Below are 15,554 nucleotides of genomic sequence, written 5' to 3'. Positions count from 1 at the left end.
ATCAGCCCCAAATTAATTCAGGTCACTTGAGGCAGGGAAGGTGTGCTTGCGTTGCCACAATAATGTACACTGATGGACAACCAGAGGGTGCTGTGATGAAACAGAGGGTGGCATGGGTGGGCCAGAGGGTGGCATGAGTAGTCAGAGAGTGGCAGTGGTGACAGAGAGTGGCAGTGATGAAGAAGAGTGTCCCAAACAGGCTGGACACGTAGAAACAACAAGTTCGCGAAACTTGCGACCCGACAGGTAAGTTCGCAATTTGCGACATTGTACAAAACCCTCGCGAACTGGCAGAAACCCGCGCAAACACACAAAAAAAAATCCGCAAATTCGCGAGAATTCGCGGATTTTGCAGATTGCGAGTTCGCAAATCCGCAAAATTCGCGAACGCAAGATTCGCAAAATTCGCCCATGCTTAGCGCGGGGCCCCACCACCTGACATCCTGGTCTGCATTCACGACTTCCAGCTGAAGGAACGTATTCTCCGGAAGGCCCGTGGGATATCCTCGCTGCAATTTCGGGACCACCGTCCCCAGCTGTTTCAGGACCTGGCGGCCTCGACGCTTCAGAAACGACGTGAGTTCCAGCCGGTGACGGCCTTCCTGCGCGATCAAAATGTGGCCTACTCCTGGAGCCATCCCTTCCGCCTGGTCTTCAGATGGCAGAATAGGCTGGTCCAGGTCAGATCACTAAAGGATGCCAAGGACCTCCTGGGCCTGAATGGTGCCACTTCTTCCCCGGCTGGGGGAGGTTCTCCAACGAGACGGAGACGGCGCTCACCTTCCTGGCACAGAGTGGGCCGGGCCACGGCCTCAGGGAAATCTGATCCATGAGTCAGCCTGCAAGAAAGAGGTGCAGCCGTTGCTTCTGTTGCAACTGTGACAATGTCGCCAACACGTGATAGCTCTGGAGCAGTCTGAACCCGGAGGTAAAGACCAGGTGGGGCCGGAGGGACGCCCCCTCCCATCTTCAGGTACGGTGGGAATGTATGTACTTTTGGGAAGACACCCCGGTCCGGAGTTCTAGGAGATCACTGACTGTTGCCTCGACACCCAGTTCTCGGAGGACATCTCTTGATGTCCACAATTTGGGACTGTCAGTTTCTCTGATTTGTTATGTTAGTTTCTTATTGAGACTCTTCATTGCTGGATTTGGTTCTGTTGGCTTACTATTAAGTCTCTTGAGTTTTGGGAAGGGGTGGGGGGTTGGGAGGGCTGTTGGGGATGTGGGGAGGGTAGGGATCTGGGGGGCCAGTGGTGGTGGCTTGGTTGTATGGATGTTTTTGCTTTTCGCATTATGGTGTGTTATACTCTTGCGTGGTGTACCACTGGGCTTGAACTCAACTATGTTGACGACTTGCTGTGAGTTAGATGTAGCTTCACTTACTGCGCACTCTGGGGGCTCTGATGCGGGAAGGGGTGGTGAGGGAGGGTGGGCTAGACGAAGGCCAGTGGCAGGGCTGTGGGCCGACAGTGGACCTGGGGGGGATGTGGTGAGGGGATCGAGTTGCTGGGTGAGGTGCATTGATCCTGTTTCTAATCTAGGTATTGCTTCTTGCTATTGTATGCCATGGCAGTTGGGGTGGAAGCGGGGACAGATGGGGACGTTCGGACTGACTGTGGAGTGCCTGCAGAGAGTGAGGGAGGGGATTTTTAACCTGTAATGCCGATTACTATAGGAACTTGGAAAGTGAAAGGACTGAATTCCCCGCAGAAACGCCAGAAAGTTTGGAAGTATATCAATGATCACCAGTTAGATGTGGTGGGTCTCCAGGAGACCCATCTAGGGAAGAAGGATGAGGGCCGCCTCAAAAATAGACAGTTCCCCCTTGTTTACAGGTCGTCTGCCCCCACGAAGCACAGGGGCGTAGCCCTTCTCTTCCGCTCTGTCCTCCACTTCCAGCCCTTGGGTGTGAGTAGCGATAGGGAGGGTCGCTGGCTCATGGTTAAGGGCCTGCTTCGTGGTAGGCTTTGCACGTTCGCGGTTCCATATGCCCCAAATGTGGGCCAAAACGGTTATATTCAGGAGCTGCTGCAGAGGGTGGAGGACTTTGTGGAGGGCGACCTGGTTTTAATGGGGGACTTTAATTTGGTCTGGGATAAGGAACTGGACAGCTCTCACCAACAGAGATCCGATGCGGGCCTGTTCTCCCCCGAGACAAAGCAACTATACGATAGCATGGGGCTAATAGACGGCTGGCGTTCCCTTCACCAGCACTCTCGGATTTCACCTTTTTCTCGCATGTCCACCACTCTTATTCCCGCCTAGACCACATTTTTTTGAGTCAATCCCTTAGAGGGGATATTCGTGAAGCCAGAATCTTCCCGCTCTCGGTTTCTGACCACAGCTTGCTCGCTCTTTGCCTCCATTGGCCGATGGGGGGAGATGGCCAACGCAAGTGGTATTTTCAGGCCTCTCTTGTCCGGGACGAGACTTCATGCAAAGAACTACGCAAGGCTATCCGTGAGTTCTTTGAACTCAACCCAGTGCAGGACCCATCAGTATTCACCACGTGGGACACCTTTAAGGCATCTCTGAGGAGCACCTGCTTGGCCCTCAATGCTACCCTTAACAGGCTGCGGCGACAGGAACGCGAAGAGTTAGAGAAGGAGCTCTCCGTTCTGGAGCAGGCGCACAAAGCGAACCCTTCCAGGCTGACGCTCCGCCCACTAACTGCGGTCGGGGGGAATCTTAGGGCCCATTATAATAATAGAGCGGAGTTCACCCTACTGAAATTGCGTCGCCTCTCATATTCCCAGTGGAACAAGGTGGGGAGACACTTAGCTCGTCAACTTAGGGCCCAAAGAGTGAAGGAATACATAGGGGGTATCCGTGACCCATCCGGGACTGTGCAATATCGTGACAAGGTCAAGGCTGATATCTTTGGTGATTTTTACGCCTCACTCTACACGGGTGACGCCCGAGACCCCGAGAAACAACGAGGCTTCCTGAGCGGCCTCCCACTGCCCCAGGTTTCCAATGAGTGGAATGAGCTCCTGGTGGCCCCCTTCACCAGAGAGGAAGTCCTGGGAGCCATTAAGCCTTTCAAGCCCCATAAGGCACTGGGGGCTGATGGTTATACTGCCCTTTTCTACCAGACCGTTGCCACTGCGGTGAGTGACTTCCTGGTGCACCTCTTTAATGGTATGGCCGACTCCGGGGGAACATCGGGTACTATGGCGGAGGCCGTAATTTCGATTATCCCCAAACCGGGAAAAGACCCATCCAAATGCTCCTCATATCAGCCAATAGCTCTTCTCAATCTCCACGCCAAGCTATACTCATCTATCATTGCGAATAGGCTCCAGGACCTGATGCCGGCCCTTATCCACCCGAACCAATCGGGATTCAATAAGGGTCGTCAGACTCACGATAATACCGGAAGGGTGATACACCTAATAGAGAAAGCTAGTAGATTCAAGATCCCGGCAGTCCTAGTGGGCCTTGATGCAGAGAAGGCCTTCGACCGGGTTGATTGGGGCTTTCTGTTCAACACCCTATCGGCCTTTGGCTTTTCGACTAAACTTTTCTCGATGATCAGGGCGAACTACAGTAGCCCCCGCTCTAGAGTGGCGGTTAATGGGCACTTGTCAGCTTTTTCCCCGCATTCTCGGGGCACCAGACAGGGCCGCCCCCTTTACCCCCTTCTTTTCGCTCGAGTATAGAGCCGTTAGCATTAGCCATACGGGAGCACCTGGAGATCCGGGGCATTCCCTTTACTGGAGAGCAGCACAAAATTACACTATTTGCGAATGACGTCCTCCTTTCCCTCGTGGACCCGGCTCGGTCCCTTCCGCACGTCCAGACTGCCCTGTCGCGCTTCGAAGAGGTGGCAGGCTTTAGGGTTAATTATATAAGTCCTATATTCTTAACCTCACACTTCCCTCGCCGAAGGTGGACCGATTGCGGCCGCTCATGAACCTGGTATGGGCCTCCAAATCCATCCAGTACTTGGGGATCCACTTGACCCTTACAATTGGGAAGCTGTACTCTGCGAATTTCCCCCCGTTATTGGCAGCGATTCAGGGCGACCTCTGCCGCTGGAAGCCGATGTATATATCGTGGTTGAGAAGGATACACGCAATTAAAATGACCCTGCTCCCCAAATTCCTGTATCTCTTCCAGGCGCTGCCTATCCCACTGGAGATGGACTTCTTCCGGCGACTCAAAACACTAATGCTTCGGTTCGTCTGGCAAGGAGATCGGGCACGCTTTTCCTTCACTACTCTCCGCTGACCGCGGAAGGAGGGTGGGGTGGGCCTCCCCGACATGCACCTATATTACAAAGCAGCTCAGCTACGAGTTATTGTGGGATGGTCCCAACAGACTTCGGAGAAACACTGGCTCCACATGGACAGGAGTGTGGCGGGGAGAAAGATATGGGATCTAGTGTGGAAACCGAAAGTGGTATTTTCAGGCCTCTCTTGTCCGGGACGAGACTTCATGCAAAGAACTACGCAAGGCTATCCGTGAGTTCTTTGAACTCAACCCAGTGCAGGACACGTCAGTATTCACCACGTGGGACACCTTTAAGGCATCTCTGAGGAGCACCTGCTTGGCCCTCAATGCTACCCTTAACAGGCTGCGGCGACAGGAACGCGAAGAGTTAGAGAAGGAGCTCTCCGTTCTGGAGCAGGCGCACAAAGCGAACCCTTCCAGGCTGACGCTCCGCCCACTAACTGCGGTCGGGGGGAATCTTAGGGCCCATTATAATAATAGAGCGGAGTTCACCCTACTGAAATTGCGTCGCCTCTCATATTCCCAGTGGAACAAGGTGGGGAGACACTTAGCTCGTCAACTTAGGGCCCAAAGAGTGAAGGAATACATAGGGGGTATCCGTGACCCATCCGGGACTGTGCAATATCGTGACAAGGTCAAGGCTGATATCTTTGGTGATTTTAACGCCTCACTCTACACGGGTGACGCCCGAGACCCCGAGAAACAACGAGGCTTCCTGAGCGGCCTCCCACTGCCCCAGGTTTCCAATGAGTGGAATGAGCTCCTGGTGGCCCCCTTCACCAGAGAGGAAGTCCTGGGAGCCATTAAGCCTTTCAAGCCCCATAAGGCACTGGGGGCTGATGGTTATACTGCCCTTTTCTACCAGACTGTTGCCACTGAAGTGAGTGACTTCCTGGTGCACCTCTTTAATGGTATGGCCGACTCCGGGGGAACATCGGGTACTATGGCGGAGGCCGTAATTTCGATTATCCCCAAACCGGGAAAAGACCCATCCAAATGCTCCTCATATCAGCCAATAGCTCTTCTCAATCTCCACGCCAAGCTATACTCATCTATCATTGCGAATAGGCTCCAGGACCTGATGCCGGCCCTTATCCACCCGAACCAATCGGGATTCAATAAGGGTCGTCAGACTCACGATAATACCGGAAGGGTGATACACCTAATAGAGAAAGCTAGTAGATTCAAGATCCCGGCAGTCCTAGTGGGCCTTGATGCAGAGAAGGCCTTCGACCGGGTTGATTGGGGCTTTCTGTTCAACACCCTATCGGCCTTTGGCTTTTCGACTAAACTTTTCTCGATGATCAGGGCGAACTACAGTAGCCCCCGCTCTAGAGTGGCGGTTAATGGGCACTTGTCAGCTTTTTCCCCGCATTCTCGGGGCACCAGACAGGGCCGCCCCCTTTACCCCCTTCTTTTCGCTCGAGTATAGAGCCGTTAGCATTAGCCATACGGGAGCACCTGGAGATCCGGGGCATTCCCTTTACTGGAGAGCAGCACAAAATTACACTATTTGCGAATGACGTCCTCCTTTCCCTCGTGGACCCGGCTCGGTCCCTTCCGCACGTCCAGACTGCCCTGTCGCGCTTCGAAGAGGTGGCAGGCTTTAGGGTTAATTATATAAGTCCTATATTCTTAACCTCACACTTCCCTCGCCGAAGGTGGACCGATTGCGGCCGCTCACGAACCTGGTAGGGGCCTCCAAATCCATCCAGTACTTGGGGATCCACTTGACCCTTACAATTGGGAAGCTGTACTCTGCGAATTTCCCCCCGTTATTGGCAGCGATTCAGGGCGACCTCTGCCGCTGGAAGCCGATGTATATATCGTGGTTGAGAAGGATACACGCAATTAAAATGACCCTGCTCCCCAAATTCTGTATCTCTTCCAGGCGCTGCCTATCCCACTGGAGATGGACTTCTTCCGGCGACTCAAAACACTAATGCTTCGGTTCGTCTGTCAAGGAGATCGGGCACGCTTTTCCTTCACTACTCTCCACTGACCGCGGAAGGAGGGTGGGGTGGGCCTCCCCGACATGCACCTATATTACAAAGCAGCTCAGCTACGAGTTATTGTGGAATGGTCCCAACAGACTTCGGAGAAACACTGGCTCCACATGGACAGGAGTGTGGCGGGGAGAAAGATATGGGATCTAGTGTGGAAACCAAAAGGGGATAGGCCCAAAAACGCGTATATAAGTACTCCCACTAGCACTACCCTGAAAGTGTGGGACACAGTGTCTGGTGATGATCGGTGGACATCATTCCCGTCACACTTTACACCCTTGCATTTCAACCCAGCTTTCCCACCTGCCCTGCAGGAGGGCCCCTTTGATGCATGGAGAAATGGGGGCTGCCATGCGCTCATGCACATGTTCCATGGCTCTGCCCCACTCACCTTTGAGAACTGCAAACGGGACTATGGGGTCCCTGCTTTGGAACAGTTCCACTATGTCCAGCTAATCCATTGGGCTACGTCCCTTGCAGTCGGGGATGCAGCCACGAGACCGCCATCCCCATTTGAAGCTTTCGTGTCCCGGACGTCCGCCATGAAGGGAGTCATCTCCTTTCTCTAAAATCTCCTTCTCTCCACCGCCGCAGTGCCAAGACCAAGATATATGGGTCTCTGGGAGGAACTCCTGGAGCGTGATATTTCAGATGTGGAATGGTTACACCTATGGCACGACATCGCTACGCATAATCACTCGGTGGAACTCAGGGAGGCACATCTTAAGACGCTCATGGATTGGTACCTATACCCAGCCAAACTGCCTCGGATCTTTCCAAATTCTTCGGATAGGTGCTGGAGGGGCTGCGGCCTCCTGGGGGACTTCCACCATATCTGGTGGGACTGCCCGGTCATCCACCCGTACTGGGAGGAGATCCTGTCCCATATTAGGATACCCAATTGCTGATTCGATGGCTCACATTTTACTAGGCCTTCGGGACCCAGATCTTGTACATCAGACTAGAGCAGACAAAAAAATACTATGGCTGTGTATCGGTGCTGACAAACTTAGTCTGGCCGCAACCTGGAAGAAACCGGAGGCTCTGGCAATCTCCCAATGGCATACGAGGCTGTGGAGGCTATTGAGTATGGAGCGCATGGCGGATATCTTCTTAGGAGACTTCAAGAACTTCATGTTTCGCTGGGGCCCCATGGTCCGCTTTCTCTCCAAGGGGCTGCCGTCAGCGGTTTGCCCGTCCACGGTGCAAGCGCTTCACTTATTCCAGGTGTGAACATAGCGAATGAATAACTGACTGAGTATGAATGATGCCGCCACCACTGGGGGGGAGGGAATGGGAGGGGGGACGGTTCAAGGGGTTCTTTTTTACGACATCCAGTTAATTAATGAAGCAAAAGGGGGCTTAACGCATTACATATTGCTTGTTCTTTGGTTACCTGCTGCACTCGTAGTTACCCACCCTAACTCGATTATAGACCCTGTAGGGCCTCTACTGTAGCACTATGGGGGCTTTATGCTCCCCCTCTGGCCTGGGTTTACGGGCTGAACGTGAATGGTTCCTTATGCTACGTGCCTCTGGACATTTGCTTCTATGATTGCCCCCTGCGAGGCAAGTTGTGCGAGACTGTCACATTCTTTTTTTGCCTTCCTTTTATACTTTCCATAAAAATACCTTTGAAAAAAAAAATTAGATCTTGAAATTGATTTGTACAGCTCTCCAAAGGTTCCATTGTAGCTATCATTTCCAATCTTCTGGAAAAGTTGAGAAGTTGAATGGTAACATAAAGAAAACAAATCACTAATCTGTGTGCTTTACCATATTGAAATGGTCTTATGCTCATCCTCTTATCCTATGAGTATTAGAAGTACCTCAGACAATAGACTGATCTCTTGCCTCATGAAGTGCTAATGAGCAGAGATATGAGAGTGACTAATGCTCATTCAGATACACTTCATCCAATAACGGATGACATAGTTCTAGGATACTGTAAAGATCTGGCGAAATCTGTTTCTCATCAGGTGAACTTGTCAACAGCACCAACAAAACAAAAACATTGAATCCCAAAGCACATCTGTGAGAACCGCCTCTAGGAACCTTGTTTTATTCTTTTTCAAGTTTTCCTTGTGACTAACACTGCTGTGAAGTGTGCTGGACCCCTGCAGTGGATTCATGCTACTCAAATAAATAGAGTGAAGGTCGTGAATAAAGACGTGGTGAAAACAACTACTGATTCACAGAGCCAAGCTAAAATTCACAGAGCTGGGTGTAAAATTTTAAAGTGAAACTGGCGAAAATGGTAGTGAAGATAGTGAAGTTATGAAAGTTGTTTGCTGATGAGAATGAAGATTCCTAGTGAAGGAGCATCAGTGACCAGTTTCAAGTTCAGGGTCAGAGTGAAGGGCTGTTACAAAGACATGAGTAAAAATATAACAAAATGGGGAAAGAGAGAGAGGGAGGATTCGTTCTCCCTTTATAGATTTAAATAAACACAGAGAATCCACAGAGACGTGTATGGGTGGTCCCTACAGTGTTCTTTAAATACCCATCACACACCAAAAGGACCCTTGGTGTCATGCTTCATCATTGGGGTCTTTGCACCCCTCTACGGGATGTGGCATGCTGCTATCCTACGACTATGCAGGAGCACTTTTTAATTTGGCTATATGTGGTGCATGTGAGGTATTATGAAAATGAGTGAGTGGTGGGGTTCGCAGTGACTTAAGTGATAGTTAAAAAGTGCCTGGCACATGGGGTTATAAAAAAACGGTAATGGACCCCCGTGCTGGTACTGTTAAAAGTGGTGATGATGAGGTTCTATGTAATATGATGTACATTACCTCATGTGTGCATCAACATGTTTCGGAGCATAGCTCCTTCTTCAGGACGGGGTGCACAAACCCCCACCTTACTCACGTCTTTTTTACAGAAAATCTGGTATTTACAGAAAAGTGATATTTAAAAAAAGGCTAATATGTGCCTATTTATCTATATTTTAGGTTTTTGCTATTAGAGAACCTGAAACAAAAGGAACACGAAAAGAAGGAAAAATGATATATACTGGTATTGTGAAATACAATATCCAATGATCAAGGTTCAGTGACCTAGGAAAAATGTGAGGGCAGCAACTACTAGACAAACTTTGTCACCCTATTAGTGCTGATGCACCCTGTGAAAGAAATACGAAGACGTAACAAGCAACACACTGAACATAAAACACACACTCTAGTTGTTTAACCTGTGAAGTTCTAGGGATGTGTTATTGTAAAAAATGTGAATTAAATCATATTAGTGCATACTTGCTACCACAATCTGGTTGGTACCATGAGCATCCAAAACGTTGGGGGTCTGTAGTGCTAATTAGCACCCTGTAAAGTAAGATATACTGCTTAGATCATATTAGTATTCACTTATTTACAGAGCTGATGGTCAACATACTGTTTCCAAGTATTTACTCACTGCTACGAGGGAATTCCTGCGCCTTTTTTCCCCAAACACGACTCCATGGAAAGTGAGGAGAGGCCTCAGTTGGTGCTTTAAATACCCTTACCCCAGATAATTAATTAGTGTTAATTGCTTCAAAACCGGGAAGATAGGGTGCCCAAATATGGTCTTTCCGGGACGCTTGTGAGTTGCAAGCTGTTCCCGAACGGGCCCTGATTGAATGGTACCAGCGCGTGTGTGAAGCGCGGTTGCTGCGCATGTGCGCGAGAGGAGAGAGTGTCTCTCGTGTTGCGCATGCGCCGGTGTTAATCTGAGGCAAATGGAAAGCATCTCAGTACTGCACATGGCCACAGCAGCGTGTGGCAATCAGCGTTTAACGCTGCATATCCATTGAGATGCGCTGACTGTGATAGCAGCCTAATTAATGTATAAATAGTAAATTATGGAAAAAGGTGAGCGGTCTGCATATATTAATGATGCCATCCTACAGGAATAAGATGTTAAATTAAAAACTGGATCTTTAGGATTGGTGTCTCTATTGGTAAAGGGTGTTGCAGTCCCAAATAGGTAATTAGAAATCAATGAGACCTTATTAAAAGGCCCTGGGTGAGGTGGGATGGCCCCAAAACTCGTACTGTTTGGATCAGAGTCAGTAGGGGATGTTCAATCTGGAACACCTACCCTATGAGTAAGATATCGAATGGTGAAGAGAGCACATCAGAGTCAGTAGGGGATGTTTAATCAGGAACATCTACACTGTTAGTAAGATATAAGTGCACATCATATGGGATATCTACAATGGTGAAGAGAGCACATCATTTGGGACATCTAGTGTTGGAATGTTTAATCTGGAACGCCTTCCATATGAGTAAGATATACAATGGTGAAGAGAGCACATCAGAGTCAGTAGGAGATGTTTAATCTGGAACACCTATGAGAGAGATATACAGTGGGGTATCTAGTGTGGTGCTGCGTTGACTTAGTCATGAAGGCATTATTAATTCAGTTGCCCCCACTGGATATCGTCATTGAGACCAATGATATGTGTGCCCAGCCATAACACCCAGCGTTGCTCTTTTTCAAACAGGCCTTTGTCAGAGGGTAGCTGTTCAATTATAGTCCCGTTTAAATCATTTACACAATGCATTTCATTCAAAAAATGTGTTGCCATTTTGGTTGTACTCTTTTTACACCTCACATTACTTTTGTGCCCACTGATCCTGTTTTTGACTGCACTAGTAGTCATCCCAATGTAATCAAGGCTGCATGGGCATGTGATCATATATACGACGTGTTTACTATTACAGTTCATTAATTTTCTTTGATCCCATGTTGTCCCATTCCTGAAAGTTAGGTGCCTGCTTTTCATTGTTAGATGACAACTGCTGCAGTTGCCACAGGGGTGGTGCCCCTCTATCCCATTTAGCATAGGTTGTTATGATTGTTTGTCATGTGGGCGAGTGTGGACTAAAATGTCTTTAAGATTTCTGCCTCGCCTATTTGCAAATAGGGGTTTTTCAAAATCCAGATCCACCACATACCAAAGTACGTCAGTGCTTGTTAATGATTTTTGAGACTTCATTGGAGTGAGTATTGTAAGTCCTCATACAGATAGGTCTTTTCTGGTTAGCCTCTTTGTGAACTTTATCCTCCAGCAGGGCCTCTCTGTTGTTATAGCAGGCTCGCTTCATTGCTTTGTTGATCACAGGAGCAGGGTATTATCTCCATTGACGTTTCCTTTTGAGGTCTGCTTCCTGTGTTTGTACTCCCCTACATCAGTACAGTTCCTCATGAGCGGAGGATTTGACCATACGGGACGTTCTCACGGAGATGCCCTGGATGGAAACTGTCGAATCGTAGGAGGCAGTTTCTGGCAGTAGGCTTGAAGTGAGTGGTTGTTTTGAGCACACCGCCCTCAGGGTAGATATTTAAGTCCAGAAATACCAGCATTTCGTTTGAGACCGAGCTTGTAAATTTTAGAAATGCTTTTTGGGAGTTAAGCCATATCATGAATTGGGTCACAGATTGCAAATTGCCTTCCCAGATGACAAAAATGTCATCTATATATCGCTTCCAAGTTAGAATGTTGTTTCAGAAGGGGTTGCCTGTGTGAAGGATTTTGTGTGTCTCCAGGTGGTGGACATATAGGCCTGCCAGACTTGGAGCAAAAGTGCTCCCCATGCTGGTACTGTGGCTCTGCAAGTACAGTGTTTTGTTGTACTCCAAAAAGTTTGTTGTGAGGGCAATGGAGATGCATTCAAGAACAACACCCCTGGGTGTTTGATATTTCCATGGGGTGGAGAACAAGACTTCCTCAATGATGGAGAGTGTTTCATCATGGGGCAGGCTTGTGTATAGGCTCTCCACATCCAGACTTAATAGTAACTGGGTAGTGGGGTAAATGATAGATCCTGCAGCAACTGGAGGACTGCTTTAGTGTCCTTTAAGTATGTATTGGTAGATTGTACCAGGGGGCGTAAGAAAGCATCTGCAAATCTGGAGAAAGGTTCCAGAATGGAACCGATGCCGGAGACAATTGGTCTCCCTGGTGGTGTATCTAGGTTCTTGCGTATGTTTGGAATGGTGTAAAAATAGGAAGATTTTAGGTGCTTTTTAGACTAGGAAGTCAGCCTCTTTTTTTGACAGCCAGTCGTGGGCTAGGGCCTCTTCCACCATTCCTAATATGCTGGTACGTAGTGACTCTATGGAACCTTCCTGTAGGACAGTGTAATTCCTCCTGTCTGACAGGAGTCTCAAGCATTCATGGACAAAGGCAGTCGTTGTTTGTACCACAATTGCTCCCCACTTGTCAGCAGGTTTGATGATGATATTTTTGTTTCCTGCAAGTTTTTTGATGGCTTCCTGTTCCAATCTACTGTTTTTGTGGAAGACTTTGGTATTCGTTGAGTTCAATTTTCTCAGATCACTCACAACTGGCTTCAACCCTGTTTCGGTGGTTGCACTGGTGTCTTCTTTATTGCAGAAGAATGTCTGAAGTTTGATTTTTCTTACAAAATCCAGCATTTCTACATGCAGTTTGAAAGTTTCTAGTTTATTGGTAGGCACAAAACCTAAGCCTTTGTTTAGGACCGACTTCTGTAGGTCTGCCCACGGTGTTAGGTTGACCACTAGGTCCCCCTCCTACTGGTGGACGGTTGATTCTGGAGGGCACCTGTCGTGCCCCTGGTAGCTACTCAGGGGTCTTCTTGTTTCCCTTCTTGCCACATAACATTGTTTCCCCAAAGACATGAGTGGCAGCTCGAAGAAGTCTCCGATCTGACCAATGAAAAGTTCCAGTTGAACATTTGAGCCACAACAAAAATTTTCAACGGAAGAAAGCAGCTCACAATGAATAAAGTTGCTGATGCTGGTCAGAGTACAAGCCCATCAATGAATGAGGAAGATTCTGCAATAGTAACAAAGTGAAGATGCAACTGTTGAAACATCAAAGACACTAAAATGAAGCTGGAAAGAAAGAGTTGGCAGAAAGAAAGACCAAACCCATTCAATGAAGAACATGAAGTAATTGAAATTGATTCAGAGAACAATGAGAGTAAATTACCTGCAGCTATAAGATCATCAAGATAAAGAATCCCATACAGAAAGTATATTTTACCTGAATGGGCATATCTTGCATCAGTATCACAAGAAGAAGAGCCAGATACAGACATCCTCAGGCAAATAAACTGTTGCCAATACATCTTTGAAAGTGAACCACCAGAAGAAGAACTACCTTGAATGTTCAGAAAGACTGCCAAAGTTGTTGTAAACCATAAATAGAATCCAGACAAAGAAAAGAGTTTGACAAAATGAACTGTGCTAACTGAAGAAGAAAATAAAGCTATTGAATATGATTTTTTAATATTGCTTTCAGTTCTGTTTTAAAGAACATTTTGAGTAATTTTTGGAGCTTCACATTCTTGTTTGAAACCTATTGAAACTGCATATAGCAAATGTTGCAAAATGAATGTCCTCAACTGTTTGATAAGGACCCTAATACTCCTAGCAAGCTAATTGTTATTGCTCCTTTCTTTGGAGAGATAAGATTCCACAGAAGTTGAATTAACCACAGTGCATCATGATGTAAAATCAAATAAGCTGAGACATAGGGAAGATTAGTTAGCGAATGTCATAATAATATAAGTTCAAAAATTATTGGTGAATATTTGGCTAGTATAGACTATTGAGGCTCAAGAATTGTTTTGTGTGTTATTTTTTCCCCACTTCTGCATGGGAAGGCACTATATTTCTAATGTGATATGGTCTTTTTTTTATAATCTGTTTGAAGATCATATTTACAATCAACGAAGATTGACAGTGAAATCTTCTTAAAAGAAAGAGAAACTAATGCAGACTGTGCTATAATTGGTGGCTCATTTAATCTGATTAGTTGTATTTTATAAGTATGGGTGAATTTTGCGGATCTGCGGATCTGCGGTCCGCGAATTCACACGAAATCGTAAGAAAATCCACGAATTCGCAGATTTTCCCACAAAATGGCTAATGTTTTTGCGATTTGCACTGGAGTACTTTCTACTGGCTAATCCAGTAAGTGCTACCTCGTTGGGTAAATGTATAGTGCTTTTCCTACACTGCAGCTGCGTAAAGGGCCAGAAGATGTGTCTCCACTGACCATGTGTGCCTGTAACTTTGACTCCGTGCCAAAAGTCGCCGAGGTCCCTTGAGTGAGCTGTCCATCATGAAAGACGTTTGATACCGCTAGTGTGTGGTGCGGGGCCAAACGAGCAGGGCTTCTATGAGTGTCAACATGCCTCTTGTGTATAAAGGGTCAGAGAGCGAGAAGGGCAGCAGGTGAGGAGAAAGCAGCCTCCTGGTCACAGGACCTACACGGGGTTGCGCTCGAGAAACTCAGGGATTCAAAGACCTCCCTCGAGTATTACAGCTAATTTTCAACGGCAGATATGGGGTTAAAGCACACTTGTCCAGCCTCGACCGTGCTTACTAATGTTTTGGGCTGATTAAAACATTACTGAATTTGAGCTTCAACTCGGGCACCTGCTATATCTGTAAGTGCTTCCTGTTGAGGTTTAGTTTTTGTGACAGGAGCCTCGTGCCATAATATATCCTGCCCCACATAGTTATCCACGAAGATGCCACTGTTTTGTGCAATTCCTCTACTCAACTGGAGTACTTTTACTGGCTAATCAGTAAGTGCTACCTCGTTGGGTAAATGTATAGTGCTTTTCCTACACTGCAGCTGCGTAAAGGGCCAGAAGATTTGTCTCCACTGACCATGTGCGCCTGTAACTTTGCCACTGCGCCAAAAGGCGCCGAGGTCCCTTGAGTGAACTGTCCATCATAGTTGGGAAAGGGCGGGAAGACGTTTGATACTGCTAGTGTGTGGTGCAGGGCCAAACTGGCGGGGCTTCTATGCGTGTCAACATGACTCTTGTGTAAAGGGTCAGAGAGCGAGCAGGGCAGCAGGTGAGGAGAAAACAGCCTCCTGGTCACAGGAACTACACGGGGGTTGCGCTCGAGAAACTCAGAGATTCACAGACCTCCCTTAAGTATTATAGCTAATTTTCAACGGCAGATATGGGGTTAACAGAAAATAAACGTAGGGAGGGTCAAATAGGGCTATATTTAATGACCAGAACAACTCGTGCCCTAAGGAAAACTGTCAACAAGCAAAAGAGAGGCCTGGTCAGAAACCTGCAAGTGTGCCGCAACCGGACTAGTATCCCAAAACCATTAGAAGCACTAGAAGTGAGAGCCCAAGTCTGTTTGAAAAATTCCCATCAGCCCACCCATGTGGTGGAGTATCGTCATATGGGAGATGTCACCAATCCAATTCACAAACAGTGCACCTAGTCATGGCGCAGGGATGGATGGATTAACATGGTGTAAATACGGACCACTGGGCTTCACTGGTGGTGCTAATGGGGT

The sequence above is a fragment of the Lissotriton vulgaris genome, chromosome 3_1 (genome assembly GCF_964263255.1).
Source record: "Lissotriton vulgaris chromosome 3_1, aLisVul1.2, whole genome shotgun sequence".
NCBI lineage: Eukaryota > Metazoa > Chordata > Amphibia > Caudata > Salamandridae > Lissotriton > Lissotriton vulgaris.
The sequence above is the reverse complement of the archived record's forward strand: the minus strand, read 5'-3'. Positions refer to the sequence as shown.